The sequence below is a fragment of the Chenopodium quinoa genome, unplaced genomic scaffold (assembly GCF_001683475.1).
Source record: "Chenopodium quinoa cultivar QQ74 unplaced genomic scaffold, ASM168347v1, whole genome shotgun sequence".
Classification (NCBI taxonomy): Eukaryota; Viridiplantae; Streptophyta; class Magnoliopsida; order Caryophyllales; family Amaranthaceae; genus Chenopodium; species Chenopodium quinoa.
In genome coordinates, this window is record NW_018744878.1 from 1,838,256 (window position 1) to 1,851,042 (window position 12,787).

Sequence of the window (12,787 nt, forward strand, 5' to 3'; positions counted from 1 at the left end):
TAATAAATTAATAATTAATGATTTATACACTTTGTCATTTATCATGAATATCATGTTTGCTAATTGCTATTATATAAAATATTACGTAAAATGTCACTTTTAATAAGTAACATGTTTAAGATTTATCTTGATGAATATAAATATATTATTAAAATGTTATATTTTTATAGTATTTAGACTATTTACTAATACATATTTAAAATTTTGACAGTCAAAATTATTATACAAGTGAAATATAATCATTTTTTATGAAACGGGGAAGTATAAATTGCCAACAAGTGTGGCCTTTGGGCCATATAAGGGGGTAGCCTATCAACATAACTACATATAATTACAGGCCCAGAACAAAAAAAAAGTCCACCTAAGTAGGCCCATCACATGAAACAGCCCAACAACCTAGTGACAGTTGCTTCGACCATAAAACAAAGGGGCATAAAGCCATAAACTATAACACACACTAAGGGTCTGTTCTTTATTTTCATTTCATTTCAATTCAGTTCAATTCAGTTCCTAATTTCCTTCTCTTATAAAATACTCATTTCATTTCAATTTAGTTTAGTTCAGCTCAGCTTAGCTGATCAGCTCAATTCAGTTCAGTTCAACTGAGTTCAGTGTATGAGAACGGGCCCTAAGAGTCTAAGGGTCTGTTCTTTTCAGATTATTTTAAGTTCAGCTCTAATCAATTCACTTTAGTTTCTAATTTTCTTTTCTCATAAAATATTAAGTTCAGTTCCAAACAATTCAGTTAAGTTCAGCTTTGTAAATCATAACAAACCCTAAGAGTCTAAGAGTCTTGACACACATGCATGTATTATTGATGTTCGTAAGTTATATTTGATGTAGAGGTAACAAGCAAGTCATTTTGAAAATATTTCTTTAGAGTCGGAGTGATTTTGATTGGATAGGATTCTTTTATTTTCATTCAAGCTAGAGTACAATGATCATTAATCAGATCATTTTTTATGTCGAATTTATTTAGTAGGATATAATGGCAAAATTGAAGAGAAGCCTCGTGAAATCTAAAGTTGAACGCTCTCCATTAAGTTTTAAGTCAAGCATTCTATGACTATTATTGATACTACTTTGTAGGATTAATGTTGCTTGTGCTATCTTGCGTTACGGTTCTTTTTTTTAAGATGAATACTAATTTACTTATGAGGAATGTGCATCACCAAGCTTTTTATAATTTAGTAAAATTTGCTTCGATTTATACTCTCTTTTTTTTAGTTGCTTGAGACACCATGCAATGTTCGATACTGTTAAACGCGGGTCTGGGCCGCACCTGCAAACTAAGAGAGAGAGTTCATTTCACAAGATCAAATGAAGTTTCATCCCAAAACCATATGGCAATAGGAGGAGTACCCCTTAGCCTTATAATGTGTTTAACTCTCTCTTCTTCAACCAATAATTTTGGATACTTACATGTGCTGACAATTGAGAGATTTATTCTTCAACAGATACATTCTCTCATAATATCAACTTTCTATAATTTTTACGGATTTAATAATTTAATATATTACTGCTTAAATTAATACATTGATTAACATAACATTAAAAATAGTAAAAAGAAAATGAGGAAGTATTAATTAAAAAAAATAAATTTGGGGAGCAATATTTATTGGAAACCATATGTAAAAAATTTGGATAAAATATTTACTACCTCCGTTGCAGGTTATGTGCAACGATTTGACATAAAGTAGAGAGGAAAAATGTCTAATCGTTGCACATAACATGTAACGGAGATAGTATAATCGAAAGTGGGACCCACACGGTTATGTAAAAATGGTATTATGCATGGGCATAGCATTAGTGAGACAGTTAAAATGGAAGTGGTGGTCAAAGAAAAAAAAGCCGTTAATATGATGGATTTGGATTTAGGATGTACTCAGTCGTAGTACGTAGTAACAATATCATATTATTATTGGACCTACCCCCTCCCTCATATCATGTCTCATACTCTCATCTATGTCCTACCATTGCCATTTGCTATCTTTTTACGCGTTTCGGTGCTATGTCCTTTCTCAATTTCCATCTTACTTAGATTCTTAACCAATGCAAATTTTTCAAATATGTTTGTAGCATATTGTAACAATGTTTCATTTGTTTGTGGGTGTATCGTATATTCAAGACTATTTCATCAATCATATGTATTTGTATGTACAAGAGAAAATATTAAGCAAGAAACGGTTGAATGTATTATTTGTTAGTCAAAACTATCGGTCTATTACGTAAATATTAGTTCACGAATAATTATTATTCTTTATTTTTGAATTTACAAAGTTTAATGTAAGCTGGAAGATTTAGATTTTTTTTTACAACAACAAAAAAAAATATATATATATACATAATGTCACATAAGCAAGTGATATAAACAAATTTGATTTAATTTCTTTCTTATATATATCTTTTAAAATATCTTTTAAAATTTTAGAGATATGACATTAATACAATGGTGCAAACATCAAGCTTTTTAACACATTAAATTTTTTTATTGCTAGTTGCTAAAAAAAAAAAAAAAAAAAAAAAGGGGGCCTACTCATTCCTATGGCCCTATTGACATTGCAATAATTTTTTTTTTATCCAAGTATATTAATTAATTGATTAATCAAGATTGTGAATAGTTATACCTTCATTATTACATGTTCTTGAATCCCATTACAAATATTACATTGTTTCTTTCAAAAAATTAAATATTTGATACTTTTTCCCATCATTTCAAGCATATAGAAACCTTGACTTTTATATGTTTAACTAAAGTCAAAACTAAACAATAACTTGTCTACAAGTCTACAACGTAGTGCTATCAACTATAGGTGCATGTATAATTTTGCAATTTAAAGCTTTTTTTAAAAAAAAAATATTTTTAAAATATTAGCTATTTATAATCTATAAATTTATTAAAAACCATCTTCAACAAAGAAATCTATGTGTCATGCGTGGGAGACCTTAAGTTTATACATTAAAGTTTTAACAACCAAACCATTCATTGGTTGATGTTATTAATGTGAAATATTAAATTAATATTAAAACATTCAGGAGATATATTAGCCCGAGTCCTCGTTCGGGCCTAAAATCAAATTTTCTTGAATACAACTTCGTTTATCCCAATTTAGCGTATCTCCTATCCTTATCAAATGTACATACTTTTAAGTAGAGTGTTGGGGTGTAGTTATGGACTATTATACTAAATAACATGGTGGTGAATTTTTTTTTTTCATAGAATAAAAGATAGAATGATACCCTAATTTTAATTTAGTGCTTGGTAATAAAAAGTATTAATTAGAATATTGTTAGTCCTTGCTAAAGACAAACAAATTGAGACAAATGATAAAAGAAAAAGATACACTAAGGGCTTGTTCTCATACGTTTATTTTCAGTTCAGTTCACTTCAGCTCAGTTCAACTTCTAATTTCCTTATCTTATAAAATATTTATTTCAGCTCATTTCAGTTCAGTTGAGTTCAGTCAATGAGAACAAACCCTAAATTGGGATATAGGGAGTACGAAATTAACCTTTTGGATGTTTTTGTCCTCCGAAATGGTATTAAAGTCAATATATCAAGAAGTTCATGGACTCAAATTGTCAGTGTCCAGACTTACACCTCTCACATTCCTTACTTTGAAATAAACAAGCCTATACTCTTTATCTAATATGAAGTGATTTTTAATTCCCTAATAAACTCCGTCCATTTGTACTACAATATATTACTCCATTATCATTCAATTTAATCTCCTAAAACCCTTTAGTAATCAAAACATACAAATAATAATATAACAATGTACTAGTACTATATATATGAACCTTAGCTTCAATAATTTAAAGGAAGAAAAAGTAGAAAAATACAAGTAATTATTACATGTACGGGCCAGGTATACGTTATCTTAATTAATTAATTAAGCAGTAGTAGAGATGACTTTAGTAGAGGAGTCTAAAAGGGCAAAGCAAAGGACATGCTTTATATAGAAAAAAAAGCTTAGCGTAGATAAGAGGCCTTTAATCATTTAGTCGGTTGACCAACTTCTATTTTAGTATTGAATAAAAAAATTTCCATGGAATTGAAATTGAGAGCTTGAGACACACATGCAATGTTAGATTCATTACTCACTTGAATGCATGATATATACACCAATATAACAATATCATATCTAGATGCACACCAATATGAATGATGCTTGATCTTCTATTCTATATGTGTTTTCCAACTTGTTTTATTGGTAAGATGCAGATTTTGCTAGTATCCTATCTAGCTATCTCATGAGCTAGCTAAACGCCGATGAAAGATTTTGACCAAACCTTAACCCTTATGATTTTTAGTCCACTACTTGCAGCAGGCTAGTTAGACATGCACTACTTAGGAGTAGGGGGTGGGCGGGGGGAGGTGGAGAAAGGTAAGTCAGCCCAAGCAATCTCACTTGTCAAGATTTCAACTGAACTTATAGAATTTAAGGTAATAAGTCTTACCAAGCGAGTCAAGCCTTACTTGATTTTGACAGTATAACATGCGTCAAGTCAACACATTTATTAGGTGACATGAATAATTAATCAATGTATAAATTTAGAAGAAATGTAATTTTAAGTACATGCTCATAGTAATAATAAATTTCTCCTACGCTAGATAATTTATATTCGACCAACACAAATATATAACATTAGGTATTTGGTTATTATTGACGTAAGACTTTGTATACATTTTAGTTGCATTAGTATATATTGACGTAAGACTTAGCATATAATATACTTGATGAATACTTGAGGAGTTGAGGATAAGTTGTATTAATATATAATTTTCCGTACTAACGTATAATAATAAGCAAAGAACTCGATCAATTATTTTAAACATGCATTGTGCTTGTAAAGTTATAATGTGCAATGTTAATGAAGCAACATCTAAGAGTATCATGACTTATGAAAGAAACAAGATACATGTAAAGTAAAAAAAAAAACAAATCTCATCACTTTGATGGTTCATTAAAAAAACATGGAAATTTACATTTTCTTGTTCTATATAATGATGAAGAAACCCTTAGAACCTGCATAATGTATATATAGCGTAGCTAGTAAAATAAAGACTAATTAATAGCTTGGTTATCTAGCAATATTTTATTTTCATTCGAAATTTACTCTGCCTTTTGGGTTCGAATTTTACAAAGTGAGTTGAGAGTGATTAACTTGGAGATGAGTCCCTTTCAATATAATGATAAAACAAAGCTTGGTGTAGTTGGTGAGAATTCACAATGTAACCTTGAGGTCACAAGTAAAAAATTATGTAAACTTAGGACCTGTCCACTTCAGCTTAATTTCAGTTTAGTTCAGTCCCTAGTTTTCCTCTCTCGTAAAATATTCATTTCAGTTCAGTTCAGTTCAGCTCCAATTAGTTCAGTTCAGTTCAGCTCCAATCAATTCAGTTCAGTTCAACTCAATAAATGAGAATAGGTCGTGCAATTGCAAATAAACTTTGTTTTAATTTATACGAAGCATAAACATTAGAAAACTTATTTGAGTTAATTAATTGAAAGGAAATTTTGTAAATTACCACTCAAAAAGAGGTCCAGTTTTGAAATTACCACCCATTAAAAACTTTATTTTAAATAACCACCCATTAAATTAATTAATCTTTCAGATTACCACCCATTTTGATTTTCCGGATGAAAATCCGTTTGAGGGGCCCACCCTATTAACTTCCCTCCTTTTTTCTTCTTCTTTTCTTCGACCTAACTTCCATTAACCACATAACACAGCTTCTCTCTCCAATTTCCTCACTGAAATCATCTAAATCCATCAATTTTTTCCTGTTTCTTCCTTTATTTCTCTGTCAAATCCTCAACCACTCCTATACAATTGAGTTAAAACCCTATTTCTGAGCTTTTTTCCTGGAAATTGAATGCGTTTGGTGGACTTGCATGTACTGGTAAAGTCGCTATCTTGAAGTGATCTGGGGACCAAAAGCGTGATTTTGAAGCTCGTGGGTACTGCTGATGTCAATGGCGACTACTGAGGTAAGCAATTTTGACCCTATTCAATTGAATTTTGTATATGTATGTTGTTGATGGTAAATTGCAATTATGCGAAAAATTAGGGTTAAATGTGTAATGGGTTATCTTCACAATTGTTTATTATTGCAATTTGAACTATAATTGTTGTTTGATTGGGTGTTTATTGTTTAATTATGCCACATGTGTTGAATTGAATAAACTATGGTGTTGTGTGGGTGAACTGTAGACTGCCAAGTATGGTTTATTCATTAGTGGCTTATTAATATGAATAGGTACCAGGTAAACAGGAATGTTTGGATGTTAAGGTTAGATTAGGTGTGGGTTTGTGAAAAAAAAAATTAAAGGGAAGGAATATGGTTGTGTATGAAGGAGGATGGGAGTTTTGGAGGTATGGCTATAAAGTGAGTGACATGTCAGTGAACTTTCTCAGAGAGTGTTGCATTTGGGGTTTTGTTAAGCTAGATTTGCATGTGCCTAGTGAGTGGAATATTTGGTATAAAAAAAAGGGAAAGCTTTGGTCAAATGGCAAAAGGGAAATTGTGAATGAAGAGGAAGTCAAGGGCTTTTTAGAGACCAAAAGTAAGGATAGGTTTGTTGTACTTTACTGTACAAGCCAAGACCAGTTTAGGGTTGTAACTGAAGAACCTAATACTGTTCTGCCTACCCAAAATAGTCAAAACAATGAATCCAAGCCCACTGAAATTAGAAGAAGCCCTAAGTTTAAACAGGAAACAAATAAGGGGGTGACTGAGGGAGAGGAAGCTGCTGATAAGGTTGGAGATAGGGTTCCCACATAAAGTGTTAAAGGGAAGGGGAAACAAGGTGAGCAGGAAGGGACTTCCAAGGGGAAGAAGACAAAGAGAAAGCTTGAGCTTGAATCAGAAAGTGGATCTGATTTTTCTGATTCTGAGGGGACTGATATAGATTGGGGAGCAGGGGAAGAGGAGTGTGATGATGTGGGAGTAGAAGAGGCAAGACAGTTGGAGGTTAGTGGGAGGCAAATTTTGGAAGAAGTGAATGCTAGTTTGAAGGATGTGCAAGATAAAGAAGAACAACAAGTGTTCTTGGAAAGTCAGCTGCTACAGAATGAGGTAGCTTTGCAAACAGAGTTCACCTCTGACTCTGAGGAATTGGATAGTCCAAGAGGGTCTGATGATGAGCATGATAACAGCCCTTGGTTCCATGCTACAACAGACTTCACCAAACCAATTCAATTGGTGAAGTACCAGAAGTTTATGAACAACAATGTGGTGAGGAAAGCTCTCAGGGTTCATGCCATTGAGAATAGGTATGAATATTGGTATTTACATAATGACAGTAGCAAGATCACTATACAATGTAGGAAGAGGTGTCAATGTAAATGGAATCCCAAAAAATGTAGACTTCCTAGTTGTACTTGTGTAGGGGGTAGGAGATGTCACTTTAAGGTGGTTGTTAGGAGGTCTGTGAACCAAGATTTTTGGCAGATTAAGAGCTTAAATTTGAAGCATAATTGTCTAAGAGTTAGGAGCAATCACAACTTAACTGCTGAGTACTTAGCTGAGAAGTACATTGAGGAGTTCAGATCAGATCCTTTGTGGAAAATTAAAGCTTTCAGAAGGAAGGTTTTGGGGGACCTTGGGATTGAAATAACATACAGTAAAGCTTGGATGGAAAGGGCTAGGGCTAAACTGAAGATCTATGGCTCAGCATCAGAACAATATGCTCGAGTTTGGGACTATGGGAAGGCTGTTCTTAAGTATAGCCCTGGATCTGGTTGTGTAGTAATGGTTGAGGGAGTGGAGAAGCCTGAACCTCCTTTGTTTTTGAGGATGTATATGTGTCTTGCACCTTTAGCCAAAGGGTTTTTATCAGGCTGCAGACCATTAATTGGGCTTGATGGCACTCATCTTAAGGGTCCATACCCAGGGCAGATCCTAGTAGCAGTTGGTAAGGATGGTAATAACAACATTTATCCTATTGCCTGGGCTACAGTTGAGATTGAGAACAAGGAAACCTGGATCTTTTTTCTTGAGTGTTTGATGGGCACACTTAAAGATGAAGAAGGAGGGCTTGGCTACACTTTTATGTCTGATAGACAAAAGGTAACCCTACACTTTTATGTCTGATAGACACTTTTATGTCTGCACTTTAACTTACTTATTTTGTTTATTTGTGAACAGGGCCTGCTAGAAGCTTTGAATCAGTTGTACCAAATGCTGACACTAGGTATTGTGTGAGGCATATATGGGCTAACTTCAAGCTTCAATTCAGTGGCTCTACATTTAAGGAGCTATTTTGGTCAGCAGCCAGAGCAACTACCTTGGTAAGCATAACTTCAACCTGTTCTTTTTGTTTTAGTCTAACTTAAAGCTTCTGACATTTTATCTAGTGCTGTTAGTAAATCCTGCTGTCAATAATGTAGGTTTGTTTGATATGTCTTGATTTTTTTTTTCCCTGCACATTTTAGTTTGATTTTGAAGTTGCCATGGAATCCATTAAGTTCTTGTCTGAGGAGGCATATGAATACCTTGCTGACATCCCTCCTAAGCACTGGTCTAGGCATGCATTTAGCTCCTTTCCAAAGTCAAACATGCTTTTGAACAATGTTTGTGAGACCTTCAATGCTGTGATAAAAGAAGCTAGGGATAAGCCTATTTTGACACAAATGGAGTGGCTTAGGAGGTATATGATGAAAAGGAATCATGACAAGTGGGAGTGTTGTCAGAAAATGGAGGGCAAGGTAACTCCATATGTGAAGAAAACATTTAAAATAATTGAACCAGTTGCAAGGCATTGCATTGTGCAAGTATCTAGGGATGATGCATATGAGGTTGAACTGAACTCTGATCTAGTTACAATTGACCTAAGTAAAGGGACATGTACCTGCTATCATTGGGAGCTGACAGGTATCCCTTGTGTCCATGCATATGCATGCATCATGGACAAGAGAGCAGACCCTGAAGATTATGTGGACAGTGCATATGCTGTGGACACCTATATGTTGGCTTATAGGTTTGAAGTACAACCAATGCCTGGCCCACACCATTGGGACAAGGTCAACCTCAGAGCACCTATGCCACCAGCCATCAAGATCCAGCCTGGAAGACCTAAATCTAAGAAAAGAAAGCTGGAGCAGGGAGAGGAGGGTGCCCAAAGCCAATCTGTGCAAAAGCCTGTGAAAAGGAGGAGTACCTGCAACAACTGTGGGCAGCAAGGTCACTATGCAAAAACTTGCAAGAACCCTACAGTTACTCCACTAGCAGTTTCTTCACCAAAAAAAGGAGGAGGTAGACCCCAATCTGATAGTGACTGGGTGAAAGAACAAAGAAAGAAGAAAAACCTCAGAGCATTGCAGAAGGTAACACTCAAAGCAAAGTGGATTTTTATTTTTTTTAGTACTTAGCTGATATGTGTTTCTAACTACTGTTTTGTTGTATGCCAAATTTAGGAAAGTGCACTAGGTGCTACTGCTGGACCTAACAGCATTGGGAACAGGACATTCCCTCAAGAGCAATACAGGAAGGAGCAGCAGCAGAAAGCACAGCGGAAGCAACAGCAACAACAACAACAGCAGGAGCAACAAAGTCAGCAGACTCAGTAGAGTCACCAGCAAGAACCTTTAAGTCAACCAAGCCAAGCCTCAACAACTACTTATGCTAACACTGTTCCAACTTGAATCAAATACAAGATTCAAGGTGGTACCAATTAGAAGGTGGTAGTGTTAGTTTCTCATATTTTGGATAGTATGTAATTAGAAGGTGGTAGTGTTAGGTTGTATTTTGTGACTTGTGTAATCTTGGATGTTGTTTCAATGAAATTGACAGTTTGGTTTGGACAAACTTTGCCCAAATACTTAATTCATTTAGCTGCAACTGTGTTGATTAAATTGTGGTGTGCCCATATTCTATTTCCTTTTATTTTTCTTTTACAGAACAATCAACAAATAAGGAAGCTAATAAAAAGCATCAGCAAACATAACACATAAGCCAAATAAACCAGAAATACTTGTTCATTCCATTACTAAAATAACAAGTTCAACATTATAATCAACAACTACTACAACAACTACACCTCCCTTAAACCAGTTTATTAACTACAACACAACCTAAAACTAAAATTAAGGACCAAACAACAACTACAACAATCATTAGCTTGCTATCAGGATTGCCACTGCCATTGAGCATCTTCTTCCTATATCCACTTAAAGCCTTGCATTTCACTATCAATGTATCCACCTCATTAAGAAGACACCTTCTCTGCCCACTTAAGTCATCAACATCCCTTTTCAGATAGTTCACTTCAGCTTTCATCAATTTTTTGTCAAGCAAAAGATTGTTGATCACATCTCTTTGCCACTCAGTTCCATCTTCAGTGTCAATCCATTCAAAACACTTGCACCCTCTAGTTTCAGTGTTAGGGTCATAGAATTTGCAAGCCTTGAATTTCCTTCCTGGGTTCTCTCTGGTCCAAGATGTCAACCTAGCAAAGGGCAGTCCACAATTGCGCATTTCTTCTGGTTAGTGGGAGATGTGTTATTCCAAGACATTTTCTAACCTGCATTTACAAAGCAACAACTCAGTCTGTGCAACATTTCCAGCAAACACAAGCAATTATATTATTCTAAGACAAGCACACCTAGTCACTGTGGTGGTTGACCCCCATAATGAGGATAACCAGGGGGTGGCCAAGTCCCATTCTGTTTCATCCTGTACTCAATGATACAGTCAGCTAAGAACCCTGGGTCATCTGTGCTCCCAACATGTATGATGTACATATCCTTATTCCCCAACCTCCTAATCATCTTGAACACATCACCATCATCTTCTAAAGTCCTATACTTCCCTTTATAGATATACTGAAATATAAGATAAAGAAGATCAATTGATCCTTCACTTGGATCTTCCATGTCACGCAGTTGATCTTCGAAAGCTATGGTTGTGTCCTGTAAGTTACTGTTGCCTACTTCATACTCAAGGTCCACAACAAAACTAAAATACTTAAATCTGAAAATGTACTTATCCCCTCTTTCCATTTCTGCAAGACATCATTCAACAAAAAACAACACAAAACCAAGCTTACAACTTCATGCATGAATGAATCATTCACATCTTTCTTTAAAAAAAACAACACATTTGACACCATTATTCAACCTAATAAACAATCATTCACCAAATTTGGACAACACCAACACCAATTACCAGAAAAATAACATAAACACCCAATTAATTACTTCCACGAAACCTAATTGCAAAATCCCCCAAATAAATTTACCCAGGAACCCTAATTTTTAAAGTTCTGGAGTCTTACCTCAAATGCGAATTCAATTGGGTCTGAACTTCAATGGATTAATTCGTCGCACAATACCAGTTCAAATTTGGGGAATTTGGAAGAAATTAGGGGAAGAATTTGTTAATTGGAGATATATTTTTTTTTTTCCAAGTAATTGTAGTTGGGAAATATATAAACACGAAAAATCGAGGAGAAACCCAGTCAATTAAGTCAAACTAGCCGTTAATAGCAGTTATGTGGGCCCCTCAAACGGATTTTCAACCGGAAAATCCAAATGGGTGGTAATCTGAAAGATTAATTAATTTAATGGGTGGTTATTTAAAATAAAGTTTTTAATGGGTGGTAATTTCAAAACTGGACCTCTTTTTGGGTGGTAATTTACAAATTTTCCTAATTGAAAACATTAAAAAAAAAATTCTTCATATTTGTCAATTATGTTCAAAACAATCCAACTTTTGTGTAATCTCGAAATAAGCCCACCTCCCCACTGCATTTGCTTAGAACAATCCCATTTATCCACAACTAATTTAATAGGCTAATTTTTGTGTAATCTGTAAATCACACAAGTAAGAAACAACTCACATATTAGCTCTCTTCATTTATCTATGTATAGAACAACGATCAGTTACAATTGTTACAATTTTAATGAAACGAAGTATATGATGAACTCTCATCTTACTATGTTAGGAAAATACAATGAATAAAGTGGATTTTAGGGGTATAGTAGAGTGAAAGGGTTGATGCATTGCTTTTGAAAAATGATTAAGTAAACAATAATATCCTGTTCAATGGAAACCAGCTAACCATGCCACAGCCTGAGAAGTGAGAAGAATGTCAAGTCAAGCCATAATAGCTAAAAACGGTCTAAACCAGAATAACTGAACCTCTTTACTTTCACACGGCCAAACTGCACGTGCATGCCACTGCGTCTGCGGCGCCCTTTTTTTGTAACTAACTACTCATCTATTTCACACTTTACTAACGGCTACTACAGTCTACACACTTACTTGCTATGTTCAGTCCTGTTCTGACTAGCTATAATTACGACCTGGTTCTTTGCGACTTATTTGGACTGAATTAAACAAAATTGTATTGAACTGAACTAAAATATAAAGGCTCTGTTTGGTAATTAGCTGGTAGCTGATTGATATAACTTATTGTATTAGTTGATTTGACTAATTGGTTACAATTAGCTGATTGTATAAAAGTATTTGGTAAATAACTGTTAATTGTTTGTTGTTTTAGTGTATTTAAGAGCAAAAAAACTAATTGTACAATAAGCTAATTTTAAAAATCTCTTATAATGCTCGTGGTTTGGGGAAAAGCTGAAAGCTGAAACTGATTGTGTTAGCTAATTTTAATTAGCTAATTGTATTAATCAATTTGACTAACTTATTTTATTAGCTTATTGTAGAAAAATGTTTGATAAATAGCTGATTGTTTAAAGCTGGTTGATTATGTGAAATGGACAATAAGCTAATTGTGGGGTAGGTACTTCATATAGGACTTTTTTTAATTAATGG